Raw genomic sequence first — 13019 nt, 5'->3', positions numbered from 1 at the left:
TCTTTAAGGAATGAGAAAGAGATGTGAAAACGAGATTTGAAAACATGGGACATGGGTTTACCTAATCCCCTCCATAGGAATGTCAGGGTCCTCCTCATCAAGCACGGTGGTCGCACGAATCTCCGCTAGAGCCTCTTGCATATAAAGTGGGTGAGTAGCCCCAATGTGGAGCCCTCCATGTCGGCCATGCACAAAACCCTATACAAAGGAGTCACCACAATGACAATGGCACGCACCTCGCGCCAAAAGGACTCTCTCATGCATAGCCATTGAACGGCTCAGGCCTCGTCCGCACTAGTCACCAACTCCTCTCTTAGCCATGCGACAAAATTCGAGGAGACCACGGTCATCTGGAGCTTCGGTTGCATGTCGTATAGCCGCTCCAAGAGAAGCCACATGTAGGCAAACCGCGTGGAAGAGGGCTTCTTAAGCTCCAAGTCGCTTTGCTCGCGAAACATAGCGAGCACCTTTACCTTCTTTGTGAAGAAATTCACAATGGATAGACCTTGTGCAACCACCCTCTTCACCCACTCTAGCTTCCCCACATCCTCCATGAGCAGGTCTAGACAATGGGAGGCACAAGGAGTCCATACAATGGATGATTTCTCAATGCCACCCGTTTGCCGGTACGGGCAAAGCTTGCACGCCCATGGCTGAGAACTACCTCCATGAGCGGAGGGGGTGTAGTTAACCTCCTCCCACCATTTCCATCCCTTTGTCCTTCTACTACGGGAAGCCCCGGTACATGAGGAGGATGCAATGGTTGAAGATGGATTGAGAGAGGGAGAGAGACTAGAGACTAGAGTGCTTGTGTGAGTCTTGATAGCCTAGAGGCTTGGAAGTTGGAAGAGGCTTGAGGGAGAGAGACTAGAGACTAGAGTGCTTGAGCCTTGTGTGAGAGGCTTGGAAGTTAGAAGAGGCTTGAGCGAGAGAGACTAGAGAGAGTAGAGACTAGAGTGTGGCTTGCCGCTTGAAGCTTGAGCAATGAGCAAAGACTCAAGAGACTTCCTTGAAGACTTGAAGGTGTGTGTGAGGAAAAGTGTGTGTGTGTGTGTGTGTGTGTGTGTGTGTGTGCTTGTTCTTATATAGATAGGCAAGAGAGAGAGGCAACTTGGCAAGACTCAAGAGAAGAGGCAAGGGCCAAGGGCCAAGGGCCAAGGCAAGAGGAGACGACGTCCCCAAATGGCTAGATAAACGGTCACAAAACCGACCGTTAGGGAGCGCAACAACTCTCTGTCGTCCCCCATAGGGCCGTCCCCTGTCCTCGTCGTAGCTGCCCCATCCCCCTGTCCCTTGTGAGGGACACCTCCAAGGGGTCCATCCCCGTCCGTCCCCGTTGCTGTCGCATCTCGGAACGACGTCCCTGCATCCCAAGATCCCGTCCCCTATGACTATGAGGAAACTACCTACTCTAAACCACTCCAAGCACGAGGTGCTTGCTTCAAACCATATAATGCTTTCTTTAACCTACATACATGAGTGGGGTACCTCGGGTGTACATATCCTTCTGGCTGTGCCATATAAACTTCCTCTTATAAATCACCATTTAGAAATGCATTTTTCACATCCATTTGATGCATTTCCCAACCATTTGCTGCAGCTATAGCAATGACTACTCTCACTGTTCCCATCTTTGCAACTGGACTAAATGTTTCATCATAGTCCAAGCCTTGGGTTTGTGCATAACCCTTAGCTACCAATCGTGCTTTATGGCGCTCAATGGAACCATCTGATTTGCATTTTACCTTATAAACCCATTTGCAACCAATGACATTCTTGCCTCTTGTAGTAAGGCAACCAAATCCCAAGTTTCATTATGGACCAATGCTTCCATCTCAACATCCATTGCCTTCTCCCATACATGCTTCCCAATAGCTTTTGTATAGCATGTAGGTTCCACATGCTTCACCAAAGAGGTCATATATGCGTAATGCATAGCAAAGTCACGATATGTCAACCTGTCAAACTAGATACCTGACCCTTTGGTATCTTCGTAATGCATGCGGATCACTCTGAACACTTGTCACTCTAGCATGTGGAGGTACATATCTATCTTGCCTTGCACACCTGGTGTGCGTAAAATTGGTATGCCAAGTTCCTTATCCAAACTTTCTGAACTTGACGACTCATAACCTGTAATGCCAATTCCTTCAACCTTCTTTTTTCCTTTATCCACAACACTACTCCCAGTGCTCACACTATCATGTCGTCTCAAGTGTCCTGACCATGGACATATAGTGCTACTCTCAGACTCTGTTGGCCCAAACATAGAAATAGAACTTGTTTGTGGCAAGTTCACATGCACATTAGCATCAATGGAATCAATGACACCCTCATCCTTTGCCTTGTACCAACTAGCAAGTTTATCAAACACCACATCTCATGAAATAAGCACTTGCCTAGTATGTGGATTGTAACATTTATATGCCTTGCGATCATGTGCATACCCAACAAAAATGCACTTTTCTGCCTTAGGATCTAGCTTGTTCCTTCTCTCATCTGGCACATGCACATAAGCTATGCTACCAAACACTTTGAGGTGTCCAATGTCTGGCCTAAAACCTGTAACACGCATCTCTGACGTACTTCCATGTATGGCAGTTGTGGGTGTCTTATTAAGTACATACACCACTCTGGCACACGCTTCTACCCAATAATAGTCTGGCATGCTCTTTTCATTGAGCATTGCCCTAGCCACATCACCAATGGCTCTATTTTTTCTCTCAGCAACACTATTTTGCTGAGGTGTGTACCTGCAAGTTAGCTGCCTTCTTATGCCATTCTTTCTCAAGAAGTTCTCAAAAGCATGTGAGGTGTATTCACACCTCCTTCTTTCCTCAAACATTTTATCCAACAGCCATACTGCTTCTCTGCAAAAGCTTTGAAGTCCATAAACTTTCCCAACACTTCACTCTTCTCTCTGAGAAAGTAAATCCAAGTCATTCTGCTGAAATCATCAATGAATGTCACATAGTACATGCTGCCTTTAATGGATGGATTTTGTGCAGGACCCCATACATCAATATGAACAATCTCAAGTGGCCTGCTACTCATGTTGCCTTCTTTAGGAAGAAATGGCAACCTTGCTTGCTTTCCAAAGTGGCAAGCATCACATACATGCATACTCCCATCATACTTGAATCTTGGCAGCCCACCAATAATGCCTCGTGTGCCTGCATGTTCTTTAACTTTTGTATGTTCACATGTCCAATCCTTTTATGCCACATTTCAATGTCTTGTACCACATTTCGGCTTTTAGAGAACATAGCCAATCTCAACTCAAGAATCTCAGCATCCAATTTAAATAACATGCCTTCTTTCTTGCCTTTGGCAATGACTCTACATCCATTTTTGAAATCCTCAATGAAGCAACCATGCTTATTGAAATGAACCTATAAACCTTGCTCAACCATTTACTGAGGCAAAACTCTTTGTAATAAAAGGCACATATAAATAAGACGTCTGACATAGACTTCATTTCACCATTGTGCATCACCAATGGCACACTCCCAACATGAGTGATAGCATGTTGAGAATCATCACCTGTCTCCACATAGCCTTTCACATCCATTGGCTTCATATGTTCAAACCCTTCGCCATGATAAGTCATATGGTTTGATGCTCCAGAGTCCATATTCCAAGTGTCATCACTATCACCATGTGTCATCATAGACCCCACATGTTTCATGGCAAACAAGTGACTTGCACTACCATCATGACTGCTTGATGATGTAAAATTTCCACCATGTTGTGCTCCAAAATTTCCACTATTTGCATAATTTCCACCATGTTATGCTCTACCCCCTCTCAAATCATTTTGTTTGCGATAACAGTCTCACGTGCCATATGACCAAACTTTCCACAGTAATGGCATTCCACATTTTGCATAGATGCTTGTTGGCCTTGCCAACATCCTCTTCCACGACAATTACCTCTACCTCTTTGAGGTGTATATCCACGACCACCTCTAGCACCATATATGAAGGCTGAAAATTTTGTTGTACATAGCTTAATAAATGTAACTTATGAAGTTTTATTTCTAAGTATTATGTTGATTATTCTCAAATTATGTCATGCAAAAATTCACTTCACTTACTCACTCACCCACTCACAAAGTTTCACCATATGTAGTGGTATATATGACATCACCCATACACACACACTTTCATCAAGTATCCACGTTCTTATTTCTTAATATGAACTTCTCTTTTTATGTTTATGTTTTATTACTCTAGCAAGGTTGAATTTACACACATGCATATACTCTCTCTCTCTCTCTCTCTCTCTCTCTCTCTCTCACACACACACACACACACACACACACACACACACACACACACACACAATGTGTAACTTTAGCTATTTAACGTACAGAATGATGTTTTGTTTAACTTACATACATACACACAAACACACAGACATTGATACCCAGCAACTTGCATACAATATGGATACACATTTTTCTTTATTTTAAATCCTAATTCACTTGACATCACCCTCCCCCCCCACACACACACACATTGAGACACACCCAAACACATACACTTTAACTTTGGGTTTCATATATTAAGGTCAAAAGAATAGTATCAAGTAGCTAGAAATCTATGAAGATCCAAGGTAATGGTGGTTGCAAATCACAAGTATGAAAACTCATATCATAGACATTGATTTCACTTATTATGTGAAAGAAGTAATATTGATTTTATCATCATCCATAATCAAACATGGAACTAAATGTGTAAAGTTCTATAGCATTTAAATACATACTTTTTCATAGTGAGTAATAAAAGACAACAATGAGGAGTTTATAATAGCAAGGGTTTTGTGGAACCAATCTCAAACCGAGAATTTTACTTGCATAGAACCTCTGTTTTCTTTTAAAGGATGGTTTTACGCTAGAATGCTGGAGGAAGCATTTGGTATGTGTTTAAACTAAGAAGAGGCTCGTTGGCAATAGCTGGCGAGGAGTCGGTGAGGGACGTCGTCACTCGCGGCAAAGCCTACCAAGGTCTTGTGACCAGCCTTGGTACGGTTAAAATGGTGCGCTTCTGATACGATGGGCGAGGACCGATGAAGCAGTCCCTAAGTGAAGTGCTAGGATACCTAAGTAGGATCCTAGAGGGTTCTAAAACCAGGTGATGCACGAGCTCGCGGTTGCTAGGACACCCATGCATGCGTCGAGGAAGATTCGGATGGACTAAAAAGAATGACTTTTGTGAATCAAATTTTGATATTGGATCTCGTTGGTTGGCTAGCTAGTCTTCAACGGAGAGTCTAGATGACATATTTTATAATACAATGGACTCAATATTTTGGAGGATTATGATCAGTAATACTATGATTTTCATTGAAGGATTGTTTTAAAGACACCCGACTTGTTATATTGGGTGCGTACGTGGTATGCCTACCTTAATTTTTGCATGAAACGCCGGTTAGGGGGCCTGGGAACTCTTTTCCTCGGTACCCATGCAAAACATAACTAAATCTTTATAAAGGAATCCCACCAATACAGTGGTCGGGCAGTTGGCTAAATCCATGGGCCGGTTAGATCAGGGATTTCTGCAATACATTTAAGTTACGATTAGTTACGTTAGTTAGATTAAGTCCTGGGAGGAAGACCCTTGTTCTGTGGGAGGGAATCAACGGCGGTTGTGCCTCATTATAGGAGAAAAAAAGCGATGATTCTATGGACCAAGTGCAAGTCTCTTCTTTGATCTGACCATGTGACTTCAGGTTTGGTCGAATTAGTTTGAATAGTTAAAACTTTGACTCGTTAGATTAATTCTCCCGTTAGATGATTTTCCTGGTGGAATCGCCCGTGCCTTCCGGGCGAGGGAAGTTTTTTTGAGTTCGATTTTTGGAGGAACCGCCGGACTAGTCTCTTGTCCGGATATCCATGGGCGAGGCCCCGAGTGTGGATCCCTGCCCCGCGCGAGAGGCTGATGCTGCTTCCGTCGCGAGCGCCCTTTGGAGGGGGCACCACGGAGGGGGCGGGGGTCTCACAAAAAAGGTTGAAACAAAATCTTTTGTGGTGCCCTTCACAAGTTCCTCGTCAAATCAAAGCTTTTGGTGACCATTGTATAAGCTCTTGATTGTATTTGAATGGAATGAAGAGCTTTAGCAAGCATATGATGAATTAAAGAAGGCATTAGCCAATGCATCTATCTTAAGACCTCTAAATTGCGACCTTATGTCCTTGTGCACATTGATGCATCAAACTTTTCTATTGGGTGTGTTTTAGCACAACAGCTAGGGGAGCATAAATTGGATTACCCAATTTCCTTCATGAGTCGACATCTCAATGATGCTGAGATGAACTATACCATGAAGAGTGTCAGCAAAAGCGTATGATAAATTAAAGAAGGCATTAGTCAGTGCACCTATATTAAGTCCTCTAAATTGGGACCTTGTGTCCATGTACACATTGATGCATCAAACTTTGCTATTGGGTGAGATGAATTATACCATGAGTGAAAGGGAGGGACTAGCCATGGTGTATGCAGTGAAAAAGTATAGATAGTACTTGGCTAATAAGTTCATATTCTTTGTGGATCATTAAGTTTTATTGTATCTGGTCAACAAGCCTTACATGGACGGGCCAAATTATGCATTGGTTGTTATTGTTGATGCAGTTCGACTTTATGATCATAGTAAGTAAAGGATCACAACATGTGCTGGCAGACCACATGTTGTGGGTGGATACCTAACGACGAAGCTGCCAGGTGCGCAGATGCTGCGCTATTCAAATTAAATCAAATACCGGAATGGAGTAAATCAACATGTGCTGGCAGACCACATGTTGTGGGTAGATACCTAATGACGAAGCTGCCAGGTGCGCAGATGCTGCTCTATTCAAATTAAATCAAATACCGGAATGGAGTGAAGAAACCTCTATGAATATCTCGTCTATGGATTCCCATAGGACAAGCCATTAAACAAGGATAGGATGCGGATGACTTATTAAGTTAGCGACACCTTATCAAGTAAGCACTAGTCAATTATATAAGTTAGGCAAAGATCATGGGTTGAGACGATTTGTCAGGGAGGATGAATTTCTAACCATCCTAGAAGAAGCCCATAGCAAAATCATCGAAGAACATTTTGTGAGTGAAGTAACTGTAAGGAAAATCTTGCAAGCTAGGTTATGGTGGCCAACGATATTTGGTGATGCCATTAATTTCGTCAAACACTGTGGGGACAAATGTCAACATTTTCACATTCCCCATGGGCAAGACAGAATGCCATTATTTATGATCATTGTGCAACAACCCTTTGAGAAATGGGGAATAGATTTTGTTGGACCTAAAAGCCCAATTGTGCGACAAGCGCAAGCTTAAGACATAATTGTGGCTATAGGCTATTCATGAAACGAGAAGAGGCAAAAGCTACATGCAAAGTAGGCGCTTGCACAACGGCTAAATTTTTATACGAGCATGTCATATCAAGATTTGCTTGTCCCCTAGAGTTGGTCACAGTGATATAAGGGCTCCCATTTTATCAATGAGGTCATCGAGCACCTATTGACGGGATTTATGGTGATATGTCGTAAGTCTTCACCCTACTACCCTCAAGCTAACGGGCAAGCAAAGAGTACGAATAAAGTCCTTTATGGTATCCTAACCAAGACTGTGGAAGCTAACTAAATGATTGGGAACATAAGCTAACAAGTGCAATGTGGGCCTATAAGACATCCTATAAGGTTGCCATGGGGAATAAACTCCCTTTCAGCTCACCTACGAAATTGAGGTAGTGATGCCTATGGACTATCTAGTGCCTAGCTTGAGGATAGCTATCAAAGAATGCCTAAGGGAGAATGATCTAGCGAAAAGATTAGATGAATTAGAAAGAATGCCTAAGGGAGAATGATCTAGCGAAAAGATTAGATGAATTAGAAAAGCTCAATGAGACTAAAAGTAATCGCTCTACATGGCATAATTGTGGAAAAACTCCCGAAGTAAATGGTGGTTTGACCACAACCTAAAATCTAAGAAGCTATAGGAAGGCGACCTAGTACTTATGTACAGGGTTGGCTCTTCCAAGTAGAAAAAATTAAAATATTGAGGGTTAGGGCCATTCAAAGTTGCAAAACTCACCCCCCAAGGTGTGTCTCGAATTGAGACAATTGATGGCATTGAGATGCAAGGCTATATAAATAGTAACAAACTTAAGAAATACTTTGAGCCCTTAACCGAAGACATGTTGGAACATGTATGACAGAAAAAACAAGAAAATTTGAGACAAGAAAGGTTAAAGAAAGAAGTACAAGATGAGGCTAAGGCAAGAGTAGTCCAAGCCAAAGCCAAACAAAGTGAACAAACACGACACATAAACATGGATACTCTAACCTTGATCAAGGATGAGGACCTTGAGATAGAACCTACATAGCTCACGATAGGACTCTTTGTGGGAGGGAACACAAGTATTCTTGCAATGATTGACTCGGGAGCACAAATTGCTCTCATATGAGACCTGACTGAAGTTAAACAAACACGACTTGGAACCCACATTAGCTAAGGTTAAAAGTGTGCATGTAGGAACCATAGGAGCTTTGGGTTGTTTGAAAGTTAATATTTCCACTAGATATAATCATTAGCCATGTAAGGCTTTTTTCATGCCTGCAGGTACATTAGATGAGAGGTTGCCTACAAAGCTAAAAATGGAGATTTCAGCAATATGAAGACCTTGGAGTCTACATTGTCAACAAGGAGCTACCAAGAAGCATTTCACACCAAGAGGTTGGTTTAGTGAAATTTTGGCTCATGAAGTTTTGGTTTGAGCATGTGAGAATTCTCTATGTGAAAGAAGGGTTGCTATTTGATGTGATGTGATGATGAGTGGATCCCATGGTTCTTTGTATTCAAGCTTGTCCAAGGAAGAGGCAAGCATTTATGGGCTGAGATTTTAGCTCAAATTAAGCTCATTGGAAGGGATGGAGCTTGGTATTTTGCTTATTAACAATGGGCAACTAGTGTGGAAGCAATAGAAGACTTTCACATGGTTTTGCACCTTGGTTTCTTACACGAAACCATAAATGGAAGGTACCCTTAAGTTGATGCATGCTTGTCAAGAAAGAAGGCATGTACATAGTATTGGAGCTTGATTGGAAGCTTGGAATAGCTATGATAATGGCTATGTTTGAACCTCAAGATAGAGGTATACAGAGGCAAAGAAGTAGCAGTGAAGAAGGAGCTACAAAGGTAGTTGTGGCAGATTGAGATGAAGGGAGGATACTCTAAAGAAACCAACAGGGGTACCGTGTCTGAGAGCAAGAGTACCACAATTTAAGGGCACAAAGAAGGCAGCAAAAGGAGGTGCTTATTAAGTCCCAAGGTATGCACCAAGAAGATTGCAAGGCAGACAATCCTAGATCACGATCAAAGGATTTCTTTACAAGAGTTGAGAGAAGCCAAGGCAGCTGAAGTAGATGAAGGTTGCAGAAGAGAGTGTGACTTCGAGGCATAGTAGAAGCACGCATTGAAGGTTGAAGCAGAGGAAGGTGTTTAAAGCAGCAGTCATAAAAAGCTTGGGCACAAAGAAAATGCCCCAATAGTAGCTGCAAGGCATCATAAAGACCCAGGAAGTAATTGTTAATGCATATGACAGTGTAGGAGAGCAAGCCTGTCAAGAACACCATGAGAGTTGTGTAAAAAACCATGGAAGCTTAGTACTATCAAGCATAAGCGACATTTTAAAGAGAGCACCGTCAACTCTCCAGATAGGTGGCCAGCCAGCCTATCATGGCCGTAAAGAGCAACATGAAATAAAATCTCATCAATCTTCCAGCAAGTAGCAGGTTACGTAGACGTTTCTCCTTCACAGTAGAGTTGTTGTGTTCTCCACTGTGTGCACCCTAGAGAGAGATAAACTTGACATAGATCCAGATTGTTGTCCTCCATAGAAAAGCCCTGCTATCAGTATAGCGGTAAGGAGTAGATAGCGCATAGTGCTTTGTGTGGTGTAGAGTGAAAACCGAAAAGATAAGGGTTTGAATGTTAGTGGGATAAAATAACACGAGTAAAGCGTCCTCAATAAGAGCATGTTCACATGTTTGTATTTTGGTGGTCATGGGGGAGAACTACATGCATAGCGATCTTCAAATTTTCTTTGATGTGTAGCTTGACAAGCCCAAGATAGAGTGCCCCATGTTGTGGGTGCCCATGTTGAGAACGTGATGAACCGTGTGTGGAGTGCATGATTGGTGCGCATGTTAGGGCACATGTTGGTCGAGGGAGCCATGATTGGTATGTTTGGTTGTGTTTCCCTTGAGAGGCATGATTGTATAAGTTGACTACCCACGGGTGCCTTGCCCTTGCCTCTTAGACACATAAAATGGATATGTAATTTTGTTTTTCACCCAGATTTATGAGGGTCCCCTGCCTGAGTCCACGAGTGCTCAAAATGGTTTGTAATGTGATGTGCGTTGCGTTGTGCACATAAGGATGATGCACTTGTTTGGTTGGTTCCTTTTCCTGGACACGTGGGTGTCCTAAAAGCACTTGGGTGGTTTCATCCGAGAAACTTGGTGCTTGAAATAGACTTGAGGTGTCTAGTTTGGCTAGACACATCCATTGAACACTCTAATTCGCATTAAGGAGGAGTGTTGAGATTGGCAATGCCAAATTGTTGGGGGTGAGAGGTGAGTGGTCTATTGTTTTAGTTGGAACTACACATCTAATTTTACATTAATAAGGGGTGTTGAAATGTGCAATGTAGAATTCCAATGGGTTTTGATGTGTGAGTTTATGTTTGTGTGGGAACACACCTTATGGGTGAGATAAGATATTATGTGGGATGTGATTTATGAGAGTCACACAAGAAGATGTGGGATAGAGATTGTCACATGGCAGTATGGGATATGATGGTTCCTTGTTGTTTGGCAGTATGGGATATGATGGTTCCTTGTTGTTTGGCAGGTGTTCATCAATGGGCTCAGATAGTTCCCTTCTGCTTTGCTTCTTTTTGGGGTGCAAAAGCGAGGGTAGAGGAGGCAGAAGCGAAGGCCTTGCAGTTTTTTCACTCCATTTTGATACCATATCTAATTTAAATAGAGCAACATCTGGTAGTTCATCGTCCACACTAGTGGCAGGCTCTCTATTAGGTATTCTCGACATGTGGCCTGCCAGTACATGTTGTGAACCTTTCCTTACTGTGATAGTAAAGTTAAACTCCATCAATAGAGCAGCAACAACCAACAGCAGGTAATCTGCCGCCCAGTCATACAAGGTCTATACAAGATTAACAAAGCTTGATGATCCACAAAGGAGATGAACTTATTAGCCACAACAGATAGTGTCTATACTTTTTCAGTGCATACACCATGGCTAGTTCTTCCCTCTTGGTTATGGTATAATTCATCTCAGCTTTATTAAGTTGTTGACTTGTGAAGCAGATTGGGTAATCCAATTTATGCTCTCTTGGGGGCTATGCATCGATATGCACATAAAACATGAGATTCCAATTTGGTGGTCATAAGATAGGTACACTAGCTAATGCCCTCTTCAATTCATCATCAGCCTCTACTGACACTCCTTAGTCCATTAAAAAACAATCAAAATCTCATACAATGGCTAGCAATATCATCAAAGAATACAATGAACCTTTGGTAATAGTCTACGTGACGACCCATAAACCGTTGTACTCCCTTGTAGTTGGTGGGTGGTGGCAACTCTGGTATAAGTCTTACCTTCCTATCATCTATAAAAATCCCATTCTTGGACACTATATGTCTCAATATCACTCCATGATTTACCAAAAATTGACACTTCAAAGGGTTTAATGATATAAACGACACCTTTGAAACATGTTTCTTAGGCAAGCTAATTGCTTTGCGCAATAGCACTCCATGCTTTACCCAAAATTGACACTTCAATGGGTTTAATGATACAACTTTTAAACACCTTTCTTAAGCAAGCTAATTGCTCCATCCATTGCGTAATATCCACTTTGGAGTACTAGAGTTATGACATAGTTATAGTGCTAGCTCATATAGTCAAGTTCACACTATGGACCGACCATTGTATATTATTGTAAGAGAGTACTTTCCCTTATAGTATGTGCTCTTATCTTTTAGTTATATGGTTATAGAGAAGAGAAGAAGATAGAAGAAAATTCATCCATCCATCTCTCTCTTGTGTCTTGCTCTCTCTCTCTCTCTCTCTCTCTCTCTCTCTCTCTCTCTCTCTCTCTCTCTCTCTCTATCTTCTGTGTGTGTGTGTGTGTGTGTGTGTTTACTCAAGAAAGAGACAAAAAAAAAGCAAGCAAGAAAGCAGTACACAGATAAGAGCAGCATTATCTCTTCCCCTCTTCTTGTTTAGGTATGACACCCCTTGGGTAGCTCTTGGAGCTACACACCTCCGATTGTGGGACTGTGTTCACAAGCTTGGAGGTGTGTGTGATACAGTGTACTTTGTACTATAGCTTTACGGTGGCTAGAATCGCGTTTCACGTGCATTTTGGTCTACATGTGTTTTGGTCTATGTTCGGTCACTTTGAGAGTTTCGAGAAGTTTTGGTTGAGAATTGTCTCGGGTCGAAGTTTGGTTATTGCATTTCAGCAGTGTATTTTGGGAGTGCAGACAATGTTTGCACATGTATTGCTGAACATGGGTGTATGTACATGTACTCTCGTCACATCTTGTGACATAGAGGTTGTACTGAAGTAGCATTGCAACTATCATAAAAGATATTGTTGTGTTAAAGTTTGCATATAAAAATTATCTATTTGTAAGTTTTTGGTTATCGTAGATAAACATGTTTGACGGACTCAATCAGATTGTCAGTGAGAAGTTGGACAAGAACAACTTCCATGCTTGGAAGTTCAAAATGACCAATTACCTAATGGGTAAAGGATTTTGAGACTATGTCAAAGGAGACAATGAGGAGCCTCCAGAGTTATCTGAAGAGAATGCCACTCCAACAGATATAAAGATTGGAACCAAGGTGCAAGGAAACTCATATATTGGCTTTCAATCAATGTCACATACACAATAAAAGGACACATATAGGATGCCAACACTCCAA

The sequence above is a fragment of the Cibotium barometz genome, chromosome 47, assembly GCF_041138505.1.
Source record: "Cibotium barometz isolate CiBa-2024 chromosome 47, ASM4113850v1, whole genome shotgun sequence".
NCBI lineage: Eukaryota > Viridiplantae > Streptophyta > Polypodiopsida > Cyatheales > Cibotiaceae > Cibotium > Cibotium barometz.
Note: the sequence above shows the minus strand (reverse complement) of the source record.